Source organism: Macaca fascicularis, chromosome 2 (assembly GCF_037993035.2).
Source record: "Macaca fascicularis isolate 582-1 chromosome 2, T2T-MFA8v1.1".
NCBI lineage: Eukaryota > Metazoa > Chordata > Mammalia > Primates > Cercopithecidae > Macaca > Macaca fascicularis.
The window spans coordinates 90,880,205-90,899,769 of NC_088376.1; the positions used below are offsets into that span (position 1 = coordinate 90,880,205).

Below are 19,565 nucleotides of genomic sequence, written 5' to 3' on the forward strand. Positions count from 1 at the left end.
GTTGTATTTTTATTGCCAAGCATAGTAGCCTGTAAATTATAGCACTTGACTGAACAAATAAATATAGTAGAGACAGAATTCTTTAAAACATATAGTGATTCATAAGCACCAGTTTTTATTCTTGCCAATTTCATTTAATATTTTTGGTCACTAAAAATGTACAACCCTGAAATTGCCACACATACGAATTTCATTTGGGGACAGTTGAAATGTTATAAAATATATAGAGTGGCATTCCACCTCAGACAGATACACACACACAAAAAATGAAGATTATTATCATGTATGGTACTGCACTGGAAATAAGGAGACTTGAATTCTTCCCGTTTCACCACAGACATTTGGACACATCTCAATCTCTTTGGGTGTCATGTATAATATAGAGGGATTGTACTAGATGCTCTACGTGGTTCTCACTGATCTAGCCTTAAAATTCTGTATCAACAGTATTGGCTTTGGAATCTGAGGCACCATGGTTCAAAACTTAGTTCTTCAACTTACTGGCAGGATTACTTTGGACAGATTTTCTTATCTGTAATGGGGGTAATTACTATTCAATAGAGTTGTTGAATTAAATGAGATAATGTAGATCCAAGAGAGTTCTTGACCTGGATCAGGTGGTTAATAAATGTTCATTTCCTTTCTCCTTAGGAGGTGTTAGATCTCATGAGTGGACTTATCTGAGATAACAGAAGGACACAGTTTACGTAATAAATCCTATTTTCCACTCTGCTGACTGTTAGCACTGCAGGTGTGATTAGGGACCAAAAAACGCTGTGACATTTGGTTTCAGTCTCTCAGAACCCCATTCCACTGTCAAACACTCAGGTGTTAGTCAGCCTGCTTGGGAAATAATTATGCCTGGAAGTTTCAGCCAAGAGGGGATAGCAAGCGCCAAGCTATTCATATATATATATATATATGATAATATGGGGGAGGGTAGAGTCTAAACTGATGAATTTACACTATGTCCAAAGATAAGTAACATCAGACGTCATCATTCTAAAAAATGGGAACAAATTAAAATTAAGGATGATTTATAAAAGAAAATCCAAAGATTTTGGTGAAATCTCTGTTCACTAAACCTTAAATCAGGAATCATTATGTAGTAATTTTCAGGTGATGCAAGAAATATAGGAAAATTTGGTCTTCTGGTCAGGACTAATTCCAGAAGATAGGCACAAATAATGTTTTCAATGTCAGATTAGCAGTTACAGATATTAGCAGACTGAAGTTGTTGATACTTTACTTGGGAACCATATTTTAAAATTTAATATAGTGTTATATATATATCACCTTTATTTATTTGGTAATATTGAAAGTAAACTTACGCAGAATGTCATATAGGTTGGACATCCCTAATCTGAAAATCTGAAATTTTATATGCTCCAAAATCTGAAACTTCTTGAGTGCCAACATGTGACCATTAGTGGAAAATTCTACACCTGACACCTTTGCTTTCTGGTGGTCCAAGGTACACAAACTTTGTTTCATGCATACAGTTATTTAAAATACTGTATTAAATTACCTTCAGCCTGTGTGTATAAGGTGTATGTGAAACATAAATGAATTTTGTGTTTAGACGTGGGTCCCCAATAGATCTCATGTATATGCAAATATTCCAAAATCTGAAACCTGAAACATTTCTGGTATCCAGAGTTTCAGATAAGGGATACTCATCCTGTAACATTTGCTCTGCAGAAGTTTCTTGTTACCAGTCTTATTTTTGTATGAATCAAATTTGCTCGCCTGAATTTTCCTTTAAGTTTATGTGTAAGTGAATTTTATAAGTAACTTATTTGGAATAAATACTGTAATAAAAATTAAAAACTGTGGATAGGGGAAACTGACTCGTTAGGATATAAAAGAGAAATATGAGGCAAGATATAGTTAAAGTCTGAGGATTCAGCTTCAAGGCTAGAGATTTCCATCATTCAAAAAGATTACTCAGCTATTGGATATACTGCTAATATTTTATCACTATATACCTTATTCACATTTAATTCTTTATTATATGAATCAGTTGATTCTGGTTAAGGACTTTTTAGGTGTTCTTTCTTTCCCTCTCTACCTATATAGTTCAGGGAGTTTTAAGTTAAAATACTCCTATAAAAAGTTTGTAAGTTTGTAATAAAAGTGGTGGCTTAGAGCTATCTTTTTCTTCAAATAGTTCTTAAAGTGAAGCTGTTTCTAATATGTATTAGAGAGCTCTGGTTTAGATGCCTAAAACAGGGGTCCCCAGCCCCCTGGCCAGCAGACCCAGTACCTGTCCCTGGCCTGTTAGGGACCAGGCTGCACAGCTGGAGGTGAGCAATGGGACCAGCATTGCCGCCTGAGCTCTGCCTCCTGTCGGAGCAGCAGCGGCATTAGATTCTCTAGGAGTACGAACCCTATTGTGAACTGCACATGCAAGGGATCTAGGTTGCCCGCTCCTAATGAGAATCTGATGCCCGATGATCTGAGATGGAACAGTTTCATTCCCAAACCATCGCCCCCACACTTCCCCAGTCCCTGGAAAAATTACCTTTTACGAAACTGATCCCTGGTGCCCAAGAAGTTGAGGACCACTGGCCTAAGGGACTAAATTCCCCTTCAGACTGCTACTTTGTATATGTATATAGTGGGGGGCAGATTGTAACACATTTTTATGTCTCTTTCTGTATTGATACAATAGGAATTGTAATGTGTTGCTTGCTAAGTAACATAATTAATGAGATAATTTAAATAATCACAAGTTGCATAAAACTAGGAAAAAATGTATACATACTAATTATTATTTAAAATTTATATTTAACAGAAGCATAATGTTTCATATTTGGCCTGACAATTCTGATGTATCACTTTGGTAGTTAGCTTGATAATTTAAATTTTACTCATTTATAAGAGGTTGTGTTTTAGCAACTTTCGTATATTATTGTGATTGTTACCAGGGGGTCTGTATAATGGCCAGCATTGCCATTTGAAATAAATGAGGGATTTTTAAAATCTGTAAGAATTCTTACAGACTATGCCTGTCAGGTACACTTCAGATTTTAAGTATTTGTGTAGTAGAAGCCAAGGAAGTCAGTGTTGTGATGTGGAAAAAAAAAACTGCATAGGGATAGAATCATTTTGCTCTAATCATAACTCTCCTAACTCACCAGGAGTTAGCAAGGCTCAATGAACAAATATGTCTTATAAGTACAACAAAAATATAAGGCACTATTTTGAAGAGGATTTTAGGCATATGTTTTTGAACAGGCAGAGACCATGTTGTGTTCATTGTTGTATCCTTAGCACATAGTGTAGTGCCCCAATGTAGGTGATCAGTAAACACTGATCTTTGTGAAACAGAATCATATTTAGAAATAAAAGTACTTTCTTATGTTTCTATCAGGAGCCATATGCTTTATCTGAAAAGCAGATAAATTGCTGTGTGCCAGTCTTAGCTGATCATTTATTGAGCACAGATTTGGCCCTTTGTATTTGTGGGTTTTGCCTCTGTGGGTTCCACTTACCACAGATTGAAAATATTAGGAAAAAAAGGATAGTTATTTCTGTACTAAACATATACAGATTTTTTTGGTCATTATTTCCAAACAAAACAGTACAACAACTATTTACATAACATTTACATTGTATTAGGTATTATAAGTAATCTAGAGATGATTTAAAATACACAGGAGTAGGTTATATGCAACAACTACCCTGTTTTATATAAGGGACTTGAACATCTATGGATTTTGGTATCCACGGGAGTCCTAGACCCAATCTCCAATTTCCCATAGATACCAAGGGAAAACTGTATATAAGAAACACTTTTCTATAAGTTATTAATTAGTTGCCTATTTTTATTGATATGTGGAGACATTTCGGCAAAGATTGTTAGGTTACAGAGAGGCTGTGTGCTGTGGTGAAAAAAAAATTCGATCACGAATCAGAAAACACGGTTTCTCCATTCATCTGTTAACTAGCTGTTTGGCCTAAGATCTTGGCCTTTCAGAGCCTATTTCTTCACCTGCAAGATTTCTAAGGTTCTTTACAACTCCCAAATGCTGAGATTCCTAGTATGTTAAAGTCTATTTTTTATTTCAGGGAAGAGTAAGTAAATCACTCCCTAGAGGGAAGACAGTCTATCTCAGTTTGTTGTGTTTTCAGAAGCTAAGATCATTTCGTCTGCCTGTTTATAAATTTGCACATATTTTAAAGGCCCTTGTGTGAAATTCTGTGGCAGAGAAAAGCTGCCATTGGAAAAGAATGGAGTGGAAGGATTTTTCCCCCCTTTCTTGAAACCATTAGTGACTTTGGAGAATAAATTTCTACAGGTGTGGTCATTTTGGTTACTGGCACTGGGAGCAATTAAATGACTGCCAGACATTGAGAGTAGGTCATCTACTGCACACCAGTTGCTAGGGTTATAAAGGCCAGCAGACTTGTCACAGCACCCTTAATAGCCACTGGCCAGCATCCTTACTTGTTAAAGACTTCTAGGAAAGTATGTTCCATAATTTCCCTTGGTAACTCATCCCTCTAGATGGTTTTCAGAAAGTGCGTTCTAATCTTAGAAACATAAATCTGTAGGCATGGTAAGCCTCTTTTTTCTAGGTCTGTCCTCAGTTGTCTAGACAAGTATGTGGAAAGATGACAGAAATCATTGTTTGTGATCAGAAAGCAGTGATGTTTATGCTGTTGACTTATTGTTTCTGTTAATATTCAAATTACCTTCAACTTTTCAATATTTTTTAACCAGCACACTGCTCAGGTAATGAGATATTATTTAGAGTTATTTTGAGGATGTACTCATTTTTCAACAAGCTAAGCATATTTCTGCGGCTTGCTTTTTTTTTGAGAGTTCTTGCTTTTCCAAGTTCTTTTTCATGATGGACTTATGGCAGGTCTAGACCTGAAAGTATTACTGTATTTCAAAACTACTGACTGCCTTTAGCCCCACAGTGACTGAACTGTATTTTTCTCTTAGGAGGTTAACGTCTTTGGCAAGCTAAACATCCTTGGAATTTTTTGCTAAGTCAGCCGCTATTTTGTGAATATAGATTTATGGAGTATATTATCAAATTCAAAGCAGCATTAATGGGAAAATTTGTGGAAAAAATATTGAAATTAGACACTACTTATAAACTCCAATCTGAAATGAAACCATACATGACAGCAGGGAAAGGAAATAATTACATTTTGGAACCCTAACTTTTATACGTATAAATATCAATGCATAGTAATGTCATTTTAAAGTTATGTGCCTTATGAAGCTTTTCTTAAAATCTAATGGCTACTATTATTTGCAGCTGAGACCATGATAGGCAGCATCTTATGGTATTTATGAAAGTGAAATTTGTATTCTTTTTTCTAAGTATATACCAATTGTAAAAGTTGAACATGACTTTTTCAAAGCAGTTTCTATACTTGTCTTGATAATAACAGTAGTAGTAAAGCTCAAAACAGTTTAAAATATTAGTAATTTTACAGTGTAGAGACTTGTTTTTTTTTCTTCACCAGAAATGACCAGCTTTCAGATTTCTTAGTGATATTATGAGACTCCAGATTTCTTCAAAATTATTTTGAGTAAATCTACCAGTGTATAACTGCTAAAGCACAGCTAAATGTATCTTGCTATGGTCTTGTTTGTTTGTTTGGTATAAATATCAGACATATATGTTCGTTTACTCTAAAACTAATTTTTTACCAATCAAAATTGAGGTACGTAATCTAACAATGGGACAGGATATTTGCAGTCAGGATAGTCTTAGAAAATCCACAAAATATGGTCGGTGTAGTAGACTTCTTTAATTTTCCTTGCCTTTTCCTAAATATGTCTCATAATGGTTAAGAGCATGTTCTCTGGAGGCAGACTATTGAGATTACTAGTTTTGTAACTTTGGGCAAGTTATTTATCCCGTTAAATATTCTTCGGGTAATACATATTTCTTCATTTGTAAATGAGGGGTAATAACTACCTACATCACAATATTGTAATGAGGATAAATAAATAATACTTGAAAGCATTTAGTAAAGTGCCTCGTACATAGTAAGCACTCATTAAGTATCTGTGAACTCCTTGAGAGTAAGAACCATGTTATATTTTTCCATTTATTTGGGGGCTTTAACATGAAGTGAATTGAATCTGTCCCTTCCAAGAATTTGCTAGTGGATCCAATTTCTGGATAGTGGACAGTTAAGTTTGCCTTCAAACAAGTGTAGAGTAGTTTTCAGTTCTTTACAATACTGCTTGCTTTTTATTTGTTAAAACTTAACAAAATTTCATTCTAGCTCTAGGAATCCGAATGCTATTTCATACCTAATCCTAAGGGAAGTTAGCAGATGGATATTTAGTTTAATAGGATGAGGAATTAATGGACAGAAGGAATTAAGTAAATGAATGTACATTTTTCACATCTAGTCTGTGCTTCCCGTGGATTGATTTTCCCTGTCCATTCCTGGAATCTTCGAATTCCCAGCACTTGCCTTAATAGCACCCTACCATTGAAGCAGTATTTGTTTTGTGCTGCTGGATATTTCCTTTCCCTGTCTTGTCTTTTTTTCTCATCTTTTTTTCATACACTAAAGACAAGAGTTATGTCATATTGTCACATAGTCCTTATATTACAAAGCTTTTAAAGAAATCTCGCGTCCTGTTTTCAAGCTGCTTGTATCTTGTTTGTCCATTCTACTTGCTATGAAGTCTTTATTGAATATAATATTTAACTCTTTTGTGTATCATTGTGTTTGTTACCTAGGACATTCAATGGACATGTGTAAACTTTACAAGTCATTTACGTAAAAATAAGGAAAGCAACCATGTGTTTTAATTATTTCCGTAAGTTCAATCTCTAAGTCTTTGCCTTTAATTACCAAATAGGTATGTGATGCCACTGATACAAGTTTCTGTGGTATTGTCTACCTGGTTTTAGTACTGTTATTACTACTTTATGTAAATGAGACTATTCGCTCATATTTAAGTTTATGGAAAATGTGTATATGTTTATGTTTTCTTCTTGCTTTTTAGCAGTTTTGGCTAGACTGCTCTTGATGGTCATGCAAGGTAACTTATTTTTCTAAAGTTGATGATTTCATGGTCTGTATTTCTCATATACCAGGATAATAGTAAAATCTACACACTTTACATATGTTGTTGTTAATATATATGGAGGTTTCTTTAGAAATTATCTGCGATTTTTATTGTAATTGTTTTCATTGTTGTGTGCTTTGAAGAATGATTTTTATTAAGCATGCTTCCAAACTTTTTTGTACATGTAAAACTGCATGTAATTTTGTCTGTTTTAGGGGGTGATATGTACAATGAAAAAATAACATGACATTGGATTGCCCTGGTGCTGACCAAGAGTTTGTTTCCATAGTATGGGATTATGGCTGATTTAGGCATTGAAGTTAAAAATTTATTACTTATTATTAAATGACATCATAAAGAGTTATAGTTGAAACCCATGGAATTAGTTTTCTTGATTTTTCTATATGTACATACAAATGTATATATTTTGAATTCCCACAAACCCCAACTTTAATATAAATCTGAGGAGGGGGAACATTATGGACTTCGTATATGCTGCCTCCCTTATTCCTCACAATAACACCTTGATACACATGTAATCACTTCATTTCCAAGATTGGGAAAATGAAGTCTCACATCTAATTAGTACAGTGGAATCTCATTTATTTTACGTGAAATCAACTGTACCTACTCAGTCAAACATAAAAACGTGACAAAAATAATACAGTCATGTGTAGCTTTACAGTGGCAATATGTTGTGAGAAATGCATCATTAGATAATTTCACCATTGTGCAAATACCACAGTGTGCTGACACAAACGTAGATGGTATAACTTACTAAACACCTAGGCTGTCTGGTACAGCCTATTACTCCTGGGCTACAAACCGGTACAGCTTATTACTATACAGAATACCATAGGCAAATGTAACACAATGGTATTTTTATATATAAACATATCTAAACATAGACAAGGTACAGTAAAATATGGTGTGAAAGATTTAAAAAATGGTATGCATGTATAAAGCACTTACCGTAAGTGAAGCTTGCAGAACTAGAAGTTACTCTGGGTGAGTTGGTGAGAGAGTGGTGAGTGAATGTGAAGGCCCAGGACATTACTACACACTACTGTAAACTTGATGAACACTGCACCCTTAGGCTACACTAGATTTTTTAAAAAGTAAAGTAATTGCGCTACAATGTTACTAACAGCTATGACGTCACTAAATGATGAGAGGTTTTTCAGCTCCATTAATCTTACGAGATCACTGTTGTATATGTAGTCCATAGTTGACCAAAACATTGTTATGCAGCATGTAACTAATGTAAATATTACAAATCACATCTCACTACTGAGCTTTTGCTTCAAAGTAGATAGGTGCTTAAAGATAAGAATTTGCCGTCCCTTCAGTTGGTCTCAGTGCCTAGGTCTAGGTATGTACATTTTGCTGTGTTGAGTGTGATTCTGTTATTCAGACATGTAATGTTCGTACAACATGGCCTCTAATATCCAGCCTGTAGTGCCCAGCCAAAGAAACAGCAGTTTGATCCTGTGCTGGAAGAGAAACTGCTGTTTGGGCTTGCTGAGCAATTGTATAGGTCTCCAGTGTGGCCTGCAGATGTGGCAACAAGAGACTGTCATGTAGTCTCTTTGATATACACACGTGTGTACCCCACATGTAAGCCTACACCCTTTTAAATTCTACACATATTTTATATATTGCATATATAGTTTTATTGTTCTAGATTGCTGTATGTGCATTATATCTTTGTGCAAAACACAATTTTGTACAATGTGGTATACAAAAACCACATACATTGTACTTTATGGATGACTTGAGATTTTTCAAGAAAAATGTCAATTCTGTACAATCTCAGACTATGTTTATTTGCACATGCTCATTTCTAGAGCATGGCACCCCAGAAATATCTCTTTCAGTTACTAGCTGTTTAGTACCAACTTTTCAGGCTCACAAACCAGTGGTTTGTTCAATGTTACATAGTTAGTAGGCAAATTACTATTCTGGTTCTGATCTAGAATTATAAGCAAATGTCCCATTTCATTGCATCAGACCTTCTCTTCTTCCCCGGTGTAAGAGAGATCAAGTCTTCTTGGCCCAGTAGCAATGTCTTCTGTCCAGCTAACAAGAATGGCACAGGAGGCTCAGGGTACACTTCTCATTACAAGGCCTGGAGGGAAGTGCTACTTCTCCACACAGAGCAGGTAGGACAAAAATTGAGTGTTTGCACAAAGCGAGTGATTATTCCATAAGGAGGTGAAAGTAACACATAGATTTGTCACCTTACTTACATTTTCTGTCTTCTTCTCTCTAGGCAAAGGGGGTAACAGAAACCTGCTCAGTATTTTTATAAAGTAAATTCTGCCTAGTATCGTTGAATTTCCTTTAGCACATCCATAGACATACAACAGAACAGATAGGAGAAAGAAACATAAATAACAGGAAGTGCTGGGCCATGCCACGCCTGTAATCCCAGCACTTTGGGAGGCTGAGGTGGGTGGATCACTTGAGATCAGGAGTTCGAGACCACCCTGGCCAACATGGCAAAACCCCGTCTCTACTAAAAATACAAAAAATTAGCTGGGCATGGTGGCGTGTACCTGTAATCCCAGCTGTCAGGAGGCTTAGGCAGGAGGATTGCTTGAACCCAGGAATTGGAGGTTGCAGTGAGCTGAGATCATGCCACTGCACTCCAGCCTGGGTGACAGAATGAGACTGTCTCAAAAAGTAATAATAATAAAGAAATAACAGAAATTCCAGTGGTCACAGGACCAGATGTTGTGAGATTGTTGTAATTCCAAATATTCAATTTCCATATTGTTCTAATATGACTTAAGTAATTCATCTGGGGAATGAAACATTTTTCAAAAGCGCCTTCAGAATTTGGACTGAGAAAATATCACTATATGTGTATTTATATTTTTTTAAAAAGTAGCTGAGTGGTTAAACATTATTTCCTGTTTATTCAGTATACCCTATAATTGACAATGTGGTAGACCCTGGGTATATAATGGTAAACAACACAAACATACCTTGTGATTGTACAGTCAAGGTTTTCCTTGAAAAATCTCTTTAATTACTCTTAAAGTACAATGTATATAGTTTTTATATATCACCTTTACAGAAATATACATTTTATCTCTGTATGAAATATACAGAAATCTAAAACATAAAGTTATATATGCAATATATATAATACATGTATTTAAAACAGTGTGAATTTGTGTATACGTACACACGTATCAAAGAGAATACACATGCACGAATGATAGTTTCTTGTGGCCATATTAAGCCATCTTTGCATTTTAAGGATAATTTCTACTTGTAGATAAACACATTATCTAAACACATGTTGTAGAGTCACACTCTGCCGCACCCATCTAATTTGTCGTATTTTTGGTAGAGGTGGGGTTTCGCATGTTGCCAAGGCTGGTCTTGAACTCCTGGGCTCAAGCAGTCCGCCTACCGCAGCCTCCCAAAGTGTTGGGATTACATGCCTAAGTTAGACATAATATCATACCCAGCCTAGTATGATAGTATTTCATTCCTAGGAAAACCAAGAGCAACTGAGAAATTATTAGAATGAATAAGAATTATGGAGTAAACAGATGTAAGGCAAATATTTAAAAATCAATAGTTCTTATGATAGCAGTAATTGTTTAGAAAACAGAAAACCATTTAGAACAGTAACAGAAAATATAAAATTATAAATGAGCCAATGTGAAGAAACCTAAAACTCTACTGGGATGTTGGAGGGTACAGGGAAAGGAATATCATGTTCCTGAATGGGAAGTCCAACAATTACAGATATCCATTTTTCTCATTAAATTACAGGTTTAGCCTAATTCTCTTCTTTAAAAAAAAAAATATGTGTTTGAGAAATTAGCAGGGTAATTTTAAATTTTGTCTGAGAAACTATAAACAGATAAAAGTGAGGTGTCTTTTGAGTGGAAAATGAAGGACAGAGGGCTAACCCTGTGGCTTATTAGCTATCAAAATATACAGTACAATTAGAGTAAATGAAAGAGTTGAAAACTGGCATACGCATTGATAATAAAGTTGGTAAAAGGAAATAGAGATCCCAGAAACACTCTAAATATGATAAAGAAGTCATCAGAAATTAGGAGAAAAAGGAAGACTTAGTATTAATGTTTTTGAGAGTATTAAATGCTTAGGAAAATAGACATTTGAATCTTTATTTCATCTTACATACCAAAATAAAGTCTAGGTAAGTTGAAGAGTAAATTGAAAAAGAGTATTCTTATGCCTAGTGTCATTTTAAAAAGATATTTATGTGAATGGAGAAATACCTTCCAAAGCTTCAAGAATTGTAAGTACTCAAAAGGAGAAAGATCATTCGTTTGACCCTCAAATAAAATATTGGGGCATGGCGAAGTGCCCCACTAGTCCAGGCTACTCAGGAGACTGAGGCAGGAAGACTGCTTGAGCCCAGGAGTTCAAATTCAGCCTGCTAGCAAGACTCCCTATCTTAAAAAAAAAAAACATAAAAAAACTCTCTCACCTCCTTTCCCCGCAACCCCCATACAAGTGAACAAATTAAAAGATGTACGTACCAGAATTAGAGTTCTGCAAAAACTCAATAGATGTCTGTCTTTAAATTTTTACTACAAGTACTTTCAAAAGCACCATGACCTATATGGATGAATGAGCAAAGAATTTGAGAAGTTGGGCTCATTTACTAAAGGGGAAAGGCAGATACAAGCATAAGGGAAATGTTTTTCCCTGACAGGTAATTGAAGAAGTGAAATTTTAAGATGTAGTGATTGATTTTTTTTTTTTTTAACTTTTTGAGTTAGCAAAAGTATTTTTCTAATGATGTTTTTGCTGGTGAGGGTGCCATCAAATGTGCTTGTCCGTTTATTTCCACTGGCAGTCTAAATTGGTTTAACCCTTTTGGAAAGCATGTGAACAATTTGCATGCCTTTAAAGTCAACATACCATTTAACCCAATAATTCTCTTTGCAGCATTAGATATAATTACAACAGCTTATGTATTTAACAAGTAAACTTTTACATCTCCCATGGAAATAGCTTGTCATAGAAAATGTTTATGAAGAGTTTACAATAATTTGCAGAAATGTTTTTGTAGTGAAAAAAGATACAATATTATATATACGATGTGAGTACAAGTATACAAAACTATAGAAAACAAATAAACCAAAAATATCCAGACAAAAAAGCTGTAAGAGAATACGTAAAATGTGGTAATATGGTGTCTGAGGTACATTTTCTTTTGATTTCATCATCTGTGCACCACTGTGTTTCCAGTACTTACAGAGCACAGTCCCAGGCCCATAATAGACATTTCAGTCAGTGCTTAAGTGAATAAAGTTCTATAATAAACATGGGTTACATTTACATTGAAAGAAATATGAATACAATTCCCATCCAAGTTAAGAAAATGAAAAGTGTGGGAAGCACTCTAGAAAGGAAACTGATTAATACCTTACAATTAGATTTTGTTTTAAGAATGTTTTCACATCTCTATTTTATGCAGTCCTTTTCTGTTCTAATTTAATAACATCATTACTTACGTAAGTTAGAAATTTGTGCTCACCGGCCGGGCGTGGTGGCTCATGCCTGTAATCCCAGCATTTTGGGAGGCCAAGGCAGGTGGATAACCTGAGGTCAGGAGTTCAAGACCAGCCTGACCAACATGGCAAAACCCCATCTCTACTAAAAACATAAAATTAGCCAGGCGTGGTGGTGCATACCTGTAATCCCAGCTACTCAGAAGGCTGAGGCAGAAGAATCGCATAAACCTGGGAGGCGGAGGTTGCAATGAACCAAGATCGCACCATTGTACTCCAGCCTGGGCAACAAGAGCGAAAAAAAAAAAAGAAATTTCTGTTAACCTTGATTCTATCCCTTCTGACCTGCCAAATTCAACTGATTACCAAATCTTAGGTATTCTTTCTTAGAATTGTCCCTGGATTTTAGCCCCATCTTTTCTCATCATCACTGCCTTAGTTTATTCCTTTCCCATTTCACTTTACTATCACTACCTGTCCTACTTTTCTACTCTCCTCTTTTGCTTACCACACTGCTGCAAAAATTATCAGGTAAATAGCAGAATTTTGTGTGTGTGCTCTTATAAATAGGTTGTATGGAAGAGATTGGGGGGAGATTAACACTGCTTTCACACTGCTATTAAGATAATCACCCTAAAATATGAAATTGATATGCTTAAAGCTTAGCAGTTCTTATGACCTATATTGATGCTTGTCAAACTTGGGTTGTATAAGATCACTTAGCAGACTTGATAATGTGCAAATTATCCTGACCCTAGAAATTCTGGTTCGGTAGATCCATAGTACTAGGAACCCGAATTTTATTTTTATTTTTATTTTTTGAAACAGAGTCTCACTCTGTCACCCAGGCTGGAGTGCAGTGGCTGATCATAACTCACTGCAGCCTTGAACTCCCATAGTAGTTCTCCCACCTCCACCTCAAGTAGTTCTCCCACCTCCACCTCCCATAGCGTTAGGATTGCAGGCATGAGCCACTGTGCTGAGCCTGGAACCTGAATTTTAATAAGCCTTCCCTCTCACGATCCTTACACATATGATCCCAGGACAAGATGTTGAAGAACAGACCTTGGGAAAACATGCAGTCTTATTTACTGTAATTCTCACAATTTGACATCAGCCTTCTTTTCTGTGCTCGTTTTCTACATTTTTTTCTCATGGACACCTTACAGTCTAGTCACTCTGAACTGCTACACGCTCACCTAGGTCGTTGTGGACTCCTGTTCTTGTGCTCATGCTGTTCTGTGGTTTACAGCCTTTTTTGCTATGGCTTCTCCTACCCAGTAACATGTTGATCTTGGTACACTGTCTTCAGTTTATATATAATCTGAGTCAAGTATTCCCAGACTCACTCTCCTAGACAGAGTTTATCTCTCCCTCTTCTGTATTTCCATAGCCTCTATTTATTACAACACACATATACTAAATTACGCTTATTTTCATACCTTCCTCACTAGACTGTAAGCCTCTTGAGGTCAGGGATGCCATATTTTAGATCTTTTATTTATCTTATAGTAAAAGCCTGGCACAAAATAATTGCATACTAAATATTTGTCAAATCATTAACAATCCAATAAAGAAGGCAAGGAGTAATTAGTCCCATTTTCAGTGAGGAAAATGATGTCTTGAGAAATTAGTATTTGCATATAGTTACCTAGCTTGTAAGTGTAGGCTCAAGACTTACACATAAGAAATCTGGCTTCTTTTCTGGTTTTGGTCTTTACAGAAAAGATAGAGAATAAACTGTAAAATTACCCCTTCCATTTTCTACCCATACGGCTCCCGTGTTCGTTTAAATTACCACCTCCATTTTCTACCCATACAGCTCACATATTTATGTTTTATCATGTTATGGGCAAAAATGTTTTAATAAACTTTTACATCATATTCACACTATAAAAATAAAATAATGCCTATTTCTCTAGGGTATGAACAGATTGCTGGATATTAAGCCATTTGTCTCTCACTTTCACATCTAACCTTTATTCTGCTTTGTAATGCTTATTTATTTCTCTTGCAGAAAGAGTGTTATAGTGCCTCATGGGATGTCTACAAATATTTGTTTAATCAAATGAGCTGATATTCATATAAGAAACATTTTATTCTGCAACAATTAAGGCAGTATTCAAATGGGTTTCCACTGTAGTTTTGAAAGCTCACTTTCCAAAGTTTAGATATGTTTAGCCTTACTGTAGACTTCACTCTTAAGGTGTTGATGGAAATCAACGACCAGCTGCAAAATTCAGATCCAGTGTGCCATAGGATACATCTAGCCATGGTTTAAACCAAATGTTAGCAATGAAATATTTAGTAGCAACTGTTCTTTTAAAAGAAACATTTTAGATAATTAGAGTTGTCTTGTAATATCTTATACCCAGCTGTCAGCTTTTTACTTTTTCTGCCAATATTTCTGGAACTGAAACCAAGAAAATGGAAATTAGGGCACCACACTTTGAAATACATTAAACACTTGAAAAGCTGTTAAATCTTATAGGATTTCCAAAAAGAGTTCTTCAGTGCCTCAGAATATTTTTATAAAAAGCTAATATCTACAATAACCCTCCCCAGTATTAAGCTGAAATATATACATACCTTAGTAAATAATTGGAGCATTTGAGGAATGGAAGAATTGCCTCTATTAATAGCTACTGGACTTGAAGATTATTAAATTTGAACATTCTAATTTCACTTTTGAAAGTTTCTGATACTGTTTCTTAATTTTGTTACTATGTTTAATCAGCATATCACTATCCTTTCACTCATTTCTTTAGCTTTTGTTACTGTCTTTCTACTTTTAAGATACTCATATCTTCATTTTTTACGACAACTTTCAGTAGTATTCCTGATTCCTCACTATGTTAGACAGTGATAAGTGTCCCATTCTTCCTGTCAAGTCTTTCCCACCTTTCCACAAAATGTTACATATAATTACTTTTTATATTGTCAAGTATTGATAACATTTGTATTCTGTTCTATAACCATGTTTAAATCCTCCTATGTTTTAACTATAGATAGATTTTAATAGTTGAACCTAGTAGTATTTACATTAATATCATATAAAAATGTTTCACTTTACAACCAAGTAGAGTACTACAGTTGGATTTCTTTTTCTGAATCTGTGTCCAACATCATGAACTACGCAATGAACATTCTTTGCATTCAGATCATATGGTTTGTCTTTTCACATATTCCACATACTGCTCAAGATTGTGCTCTTTTGCTTCATTTTAAGCATGATGTTATACATTTTTTGTTTTCCCCTAAAGTTTCCAATTACTTTTCTTTTTTCTATTGTTGAAACCATAGAAACGGCATTCAACCTGCCATTAATGCTGCTGGACTTCTCAGTTCTTCATCTGCTGCTTCAAACCTGTTGGATTGTTTTTCCGGAACACTTTTTACTTTGGAATTCAGATTTCATCTTCAAGTTTGGACATATTACTTTCTGTGATTAAAGTTTATCTCAGGACTACTTTTTCTTAATGATTTGCTTACGTTATTTGACCACTGGTTCAGTTCCATCATTTCTGGCATGTGGTCTCTTCCTCTTTCTTGACCTCTACCTTTGGTTGGCTAGAGTAATTAGTCAATTAAGTGCCTTAGAATTGGTTCAGGGGAAGTAAAACTTTGGATACCTAATGGTCTGAAAATACCTTTATTTTGTCTTTACACATGATAGTTTGCTGAGTATAGAATTCCTGGTCAAATTATTTTCCAGCATTTTAATTACTGCATTGTTTTTTACTTGTTATTGATGAGAATAGCATTTCCAGTCAGATAATTTTTCTCTTGCAGACTGCTTGTTTTTCTCTCTGAAAGCTTTTAAGCTTTTATCTATATCTTTTATTGTCTAGTATAGTTTTTTACATTTATTCTGTCCACTGGTCCCTTTTAATCTGAACGTGTCTCTCCAGCTCTCAAATGTTTTTCTTTTGTATCTTTATTTTTCTCTTATTTCAGAACTTGTGGAATAAGGAAGTATTAAGTTGTAGAACCTCTTTGATTTATTGTATATCTTTTTCACCCTTGTTTCATTATGTGTATCTTTTTGCTCTATGTTCTAGCATTTTTTAAAATTTTGCAAATATAGGTGAAATTTTATACCCTTACGGTTATATTTTTACATTGTGTTTGTTATTCTAATAAGATTCATTTCAATGTAAGATATAAATTGAAAACCCACTCTTTTTTCCCAAATGTCTAGCCATTTCCAGCTGGTCTCTTCCCTATTGATTTGAAATGATACCTTTATCATGTAGCACATTCTGTGTCTTTTTTTTTTTAATTTCTGGGTTTGTTTTTTCTTTTTCTTTTTTCTTTTTTTTTTTTTCTGACTGTTCATGAGCCATATCTTACCATTGTGATTATTTTAGTTTCGTAATTTTTTTTTCCAGAGAAGAGAAAGTTTGGTCAAACTTTTGAGACATGTATTTACTTTCCCACGTCAACAATCATGGACTATCGTGTTATGTTTATGAGTGGCTGAGTCATATCTCCTGAGGAAAACATAGCACCATTAAGTGCTATGGCATCCTATAGAGAACTTCAGTCTTTGGTTATACTGTTAAGACCTACCTCTTGGTTTCACAGCCCCACAAGCCCTCTTTGAAGTGACCTATCCAGTAGGGCTAGACCTTTCTCTCCCCTACCTTCTCCCCTCCCCTAATTTTTCTGGTCTCCTGCAATTTTTTTTTTTTAACATTAGAATCAGCATGCTTAATTCTACACACAGACACAAAAATCCTATTGTTATTTTATTGGGATTACATCAGATGTATAGATTATCTAAGGAAGAATTGACATCTTTGTGAATTGATTGTCTTCCTATCCAAGAATGTGGAATGTTTTTCCATTTCTTCAATCTTTTGTGTTACTTGGGAGCATTTTAAAGTTTTCTTCGTTTATTTTAAAGCAGTAAAAATTCATTTTTTTTTCTGTTCACATGACTAATCAATTCTACCAGGACCATCTATTAAATAATCTGTCCTAATTAAAGGTCCTGGGGTTTTTCTCTATACAAAATTGCAGCAACTATTGTACTTAAGTTTGCTTCTGAACTCACTTCTGTTCTCTGGATCTGCATGGGCCAATACTATTCTATTTTTATAACTAAGGATTTAATACCTACTTAAATGAGCCCCTTCTCATTACTCTTCTTTCAAACATTCAGTATATTAAAAGCTATTATAACACTTCTTACTCTGTTTTAGAGGTGGACATAGACATTACACACATACAAAAAGAAAACTACAAGCCAACCTCACTTAAAGTATTAGTTATCTTAAAATAATTAGCAGATTCAGTAGTTTGTTAAAACACACACACACACCATAGCCAAATGGCATTTATTCTAGAAATACAAGGGTCATTTTAATCTTAGGAAATCCATAACAGACATTAATTCTCTCTCTTTCCCTCCCTCCCTTCCTTCCTCCCTCTTCTTTTCTCCAGCACAGATGTGTGTGTGTGCGCGCACACGCACACACACACATACACACGACCTTAGTAAAATAGGAATAGAAAGCTATTCTTTGACGAATTAAGTAATAGATATACCAAAGCAGAAGCTTCAGTCAGGCTTAATAATGAAAGACTCGCATTGTCATTCATATTATGAATAATTCAAGAAACAATAGCTATTTTTTTGTCTTGCTTTTATAAGGAAAAGAAAAAATATAAAGGAGAGGACATATTTGCACATTTTAATTTCCTGTATCAGTTTCTCCTGACCACTCACTCACATTCTTCCCCAAGTGAAGCCAGTGTTGGTAATGGAGTGAATTCTGGAGTAGGGGGAACATTGGAGGGTACACATTTGTTCATATATGCTTTTTAACCCAGATTTTTAATTGTATTAGTATAAAATTGTGGTAAACATGCTTTCATTTTAAATATCTTCTGAACCTGTAATTACATTACCTTTTTAAATATTTATTTAATTTCTATCATCAAAATAAGTGTATCTTCCAGTAATGACAGTGTGAGGTGGTTAGATGATTTCCTTCCTCAGAAAACAGGCATCAAAATACTGGAGTAACTGTGTTAATGTCAGCCAAAATAGATTGTAAGAAAAGGAGTATTATTAGAGATAAAGAGGAACATTTCAAAATTATGAAGTGACAAATATGGCGGGAAAATATAAAAATTCTAAATGTATATGCACTTAAGAGAGGCACAAAATCCATGAAACAAAGATTGATAGAACTGAGAGATGAAATAGGCAATTCAGTATTTAGAAGAGTTGGAGATTTTAATACTCTTCTCTCAACAGTTGATAGAATAAGTAAACAGAAAACAGGATACAGAAGACATGAATAAAGCAATCAGCCAACTCCATCTAATTGACATCTGCAGAATACCCAACAACAGTAGAAAACACATTATTCTCAAGTGCATTGGAAACATTAGCCAGGGTGAATAGTATACTGGCCCACAAAAATGAAATGTTTTAATAAATATGAAAGAATTGAAATTATATGATATGTTTTGCAACTACAAAGGAATTAAAAATCATGCAGAGAAATAAGGAAAATGGAAAGAAATAAGGAAAATCCCCAAATATGTGGAAATGAATACATTTCTGAGTAACCCATGGGTGAAAAAATAATTCACTGGGTAAAATAGAAAATATTTTTAACTGAGTGAAAATGAACACAAAATATAAGAAGATATTTGGTATGTAGCTCTCAAGCAGTGCTAAGAAAGAAATGTTTGGCTTTAAATGCTTATGCCAGAAAGGAAGAAAGGCATAAAATCAATTATCTAAGCTGCTACCTTAAGAAGCTAGAAAAGAGGCCAGGCGCGGTGGCTCAAGCCTGTAATCCCAGCACTTTAGGAGGCGAGACGGGCGGATCACGAGGTCAGGAGATCGAGACCATCCTGGTTAACACGGTGAAACCCCATCTCTACTAAAAAAATACAAAAAACTAGCCGGGCGTGGTGGCGGGCGCCTGTAGTCCCAGCTACTAGGGAGGCTGAGGCAGGAGAATGGCGTAAAC

The 19,565-nt window shown here is 35.0% G+C and overlaps 1 protein-coding gene and 1 non-coding gene across 3 annotated transcripts in view; one reads left to right on the forward strand and one right to left on the reverse strand.

Annotated features, from left to right (window-relative positions):
- The window catches only part of PIK3CA (phosphatidylinositol-4,5-bisphosphate 3-kinase catalytic subunit alpha), a 91,656-nt gene that overhangs the window by 3,635 nt on the left and 68,456 nt on the right, over nt 1-19,565 (forward strand). The gene's annotated exons all lie outside the window — the stretch shown is intronic.
- Nucleotides 17,053-17,184, reverse strand: LOC123572067 (small nucleolar RNA SNORA25). Its single transcript, XR_006696407.2, has one exon. It is a non-coding gene; the product is annotated as a small nucleolar RNA SNORA25 (small nucleolar RNA).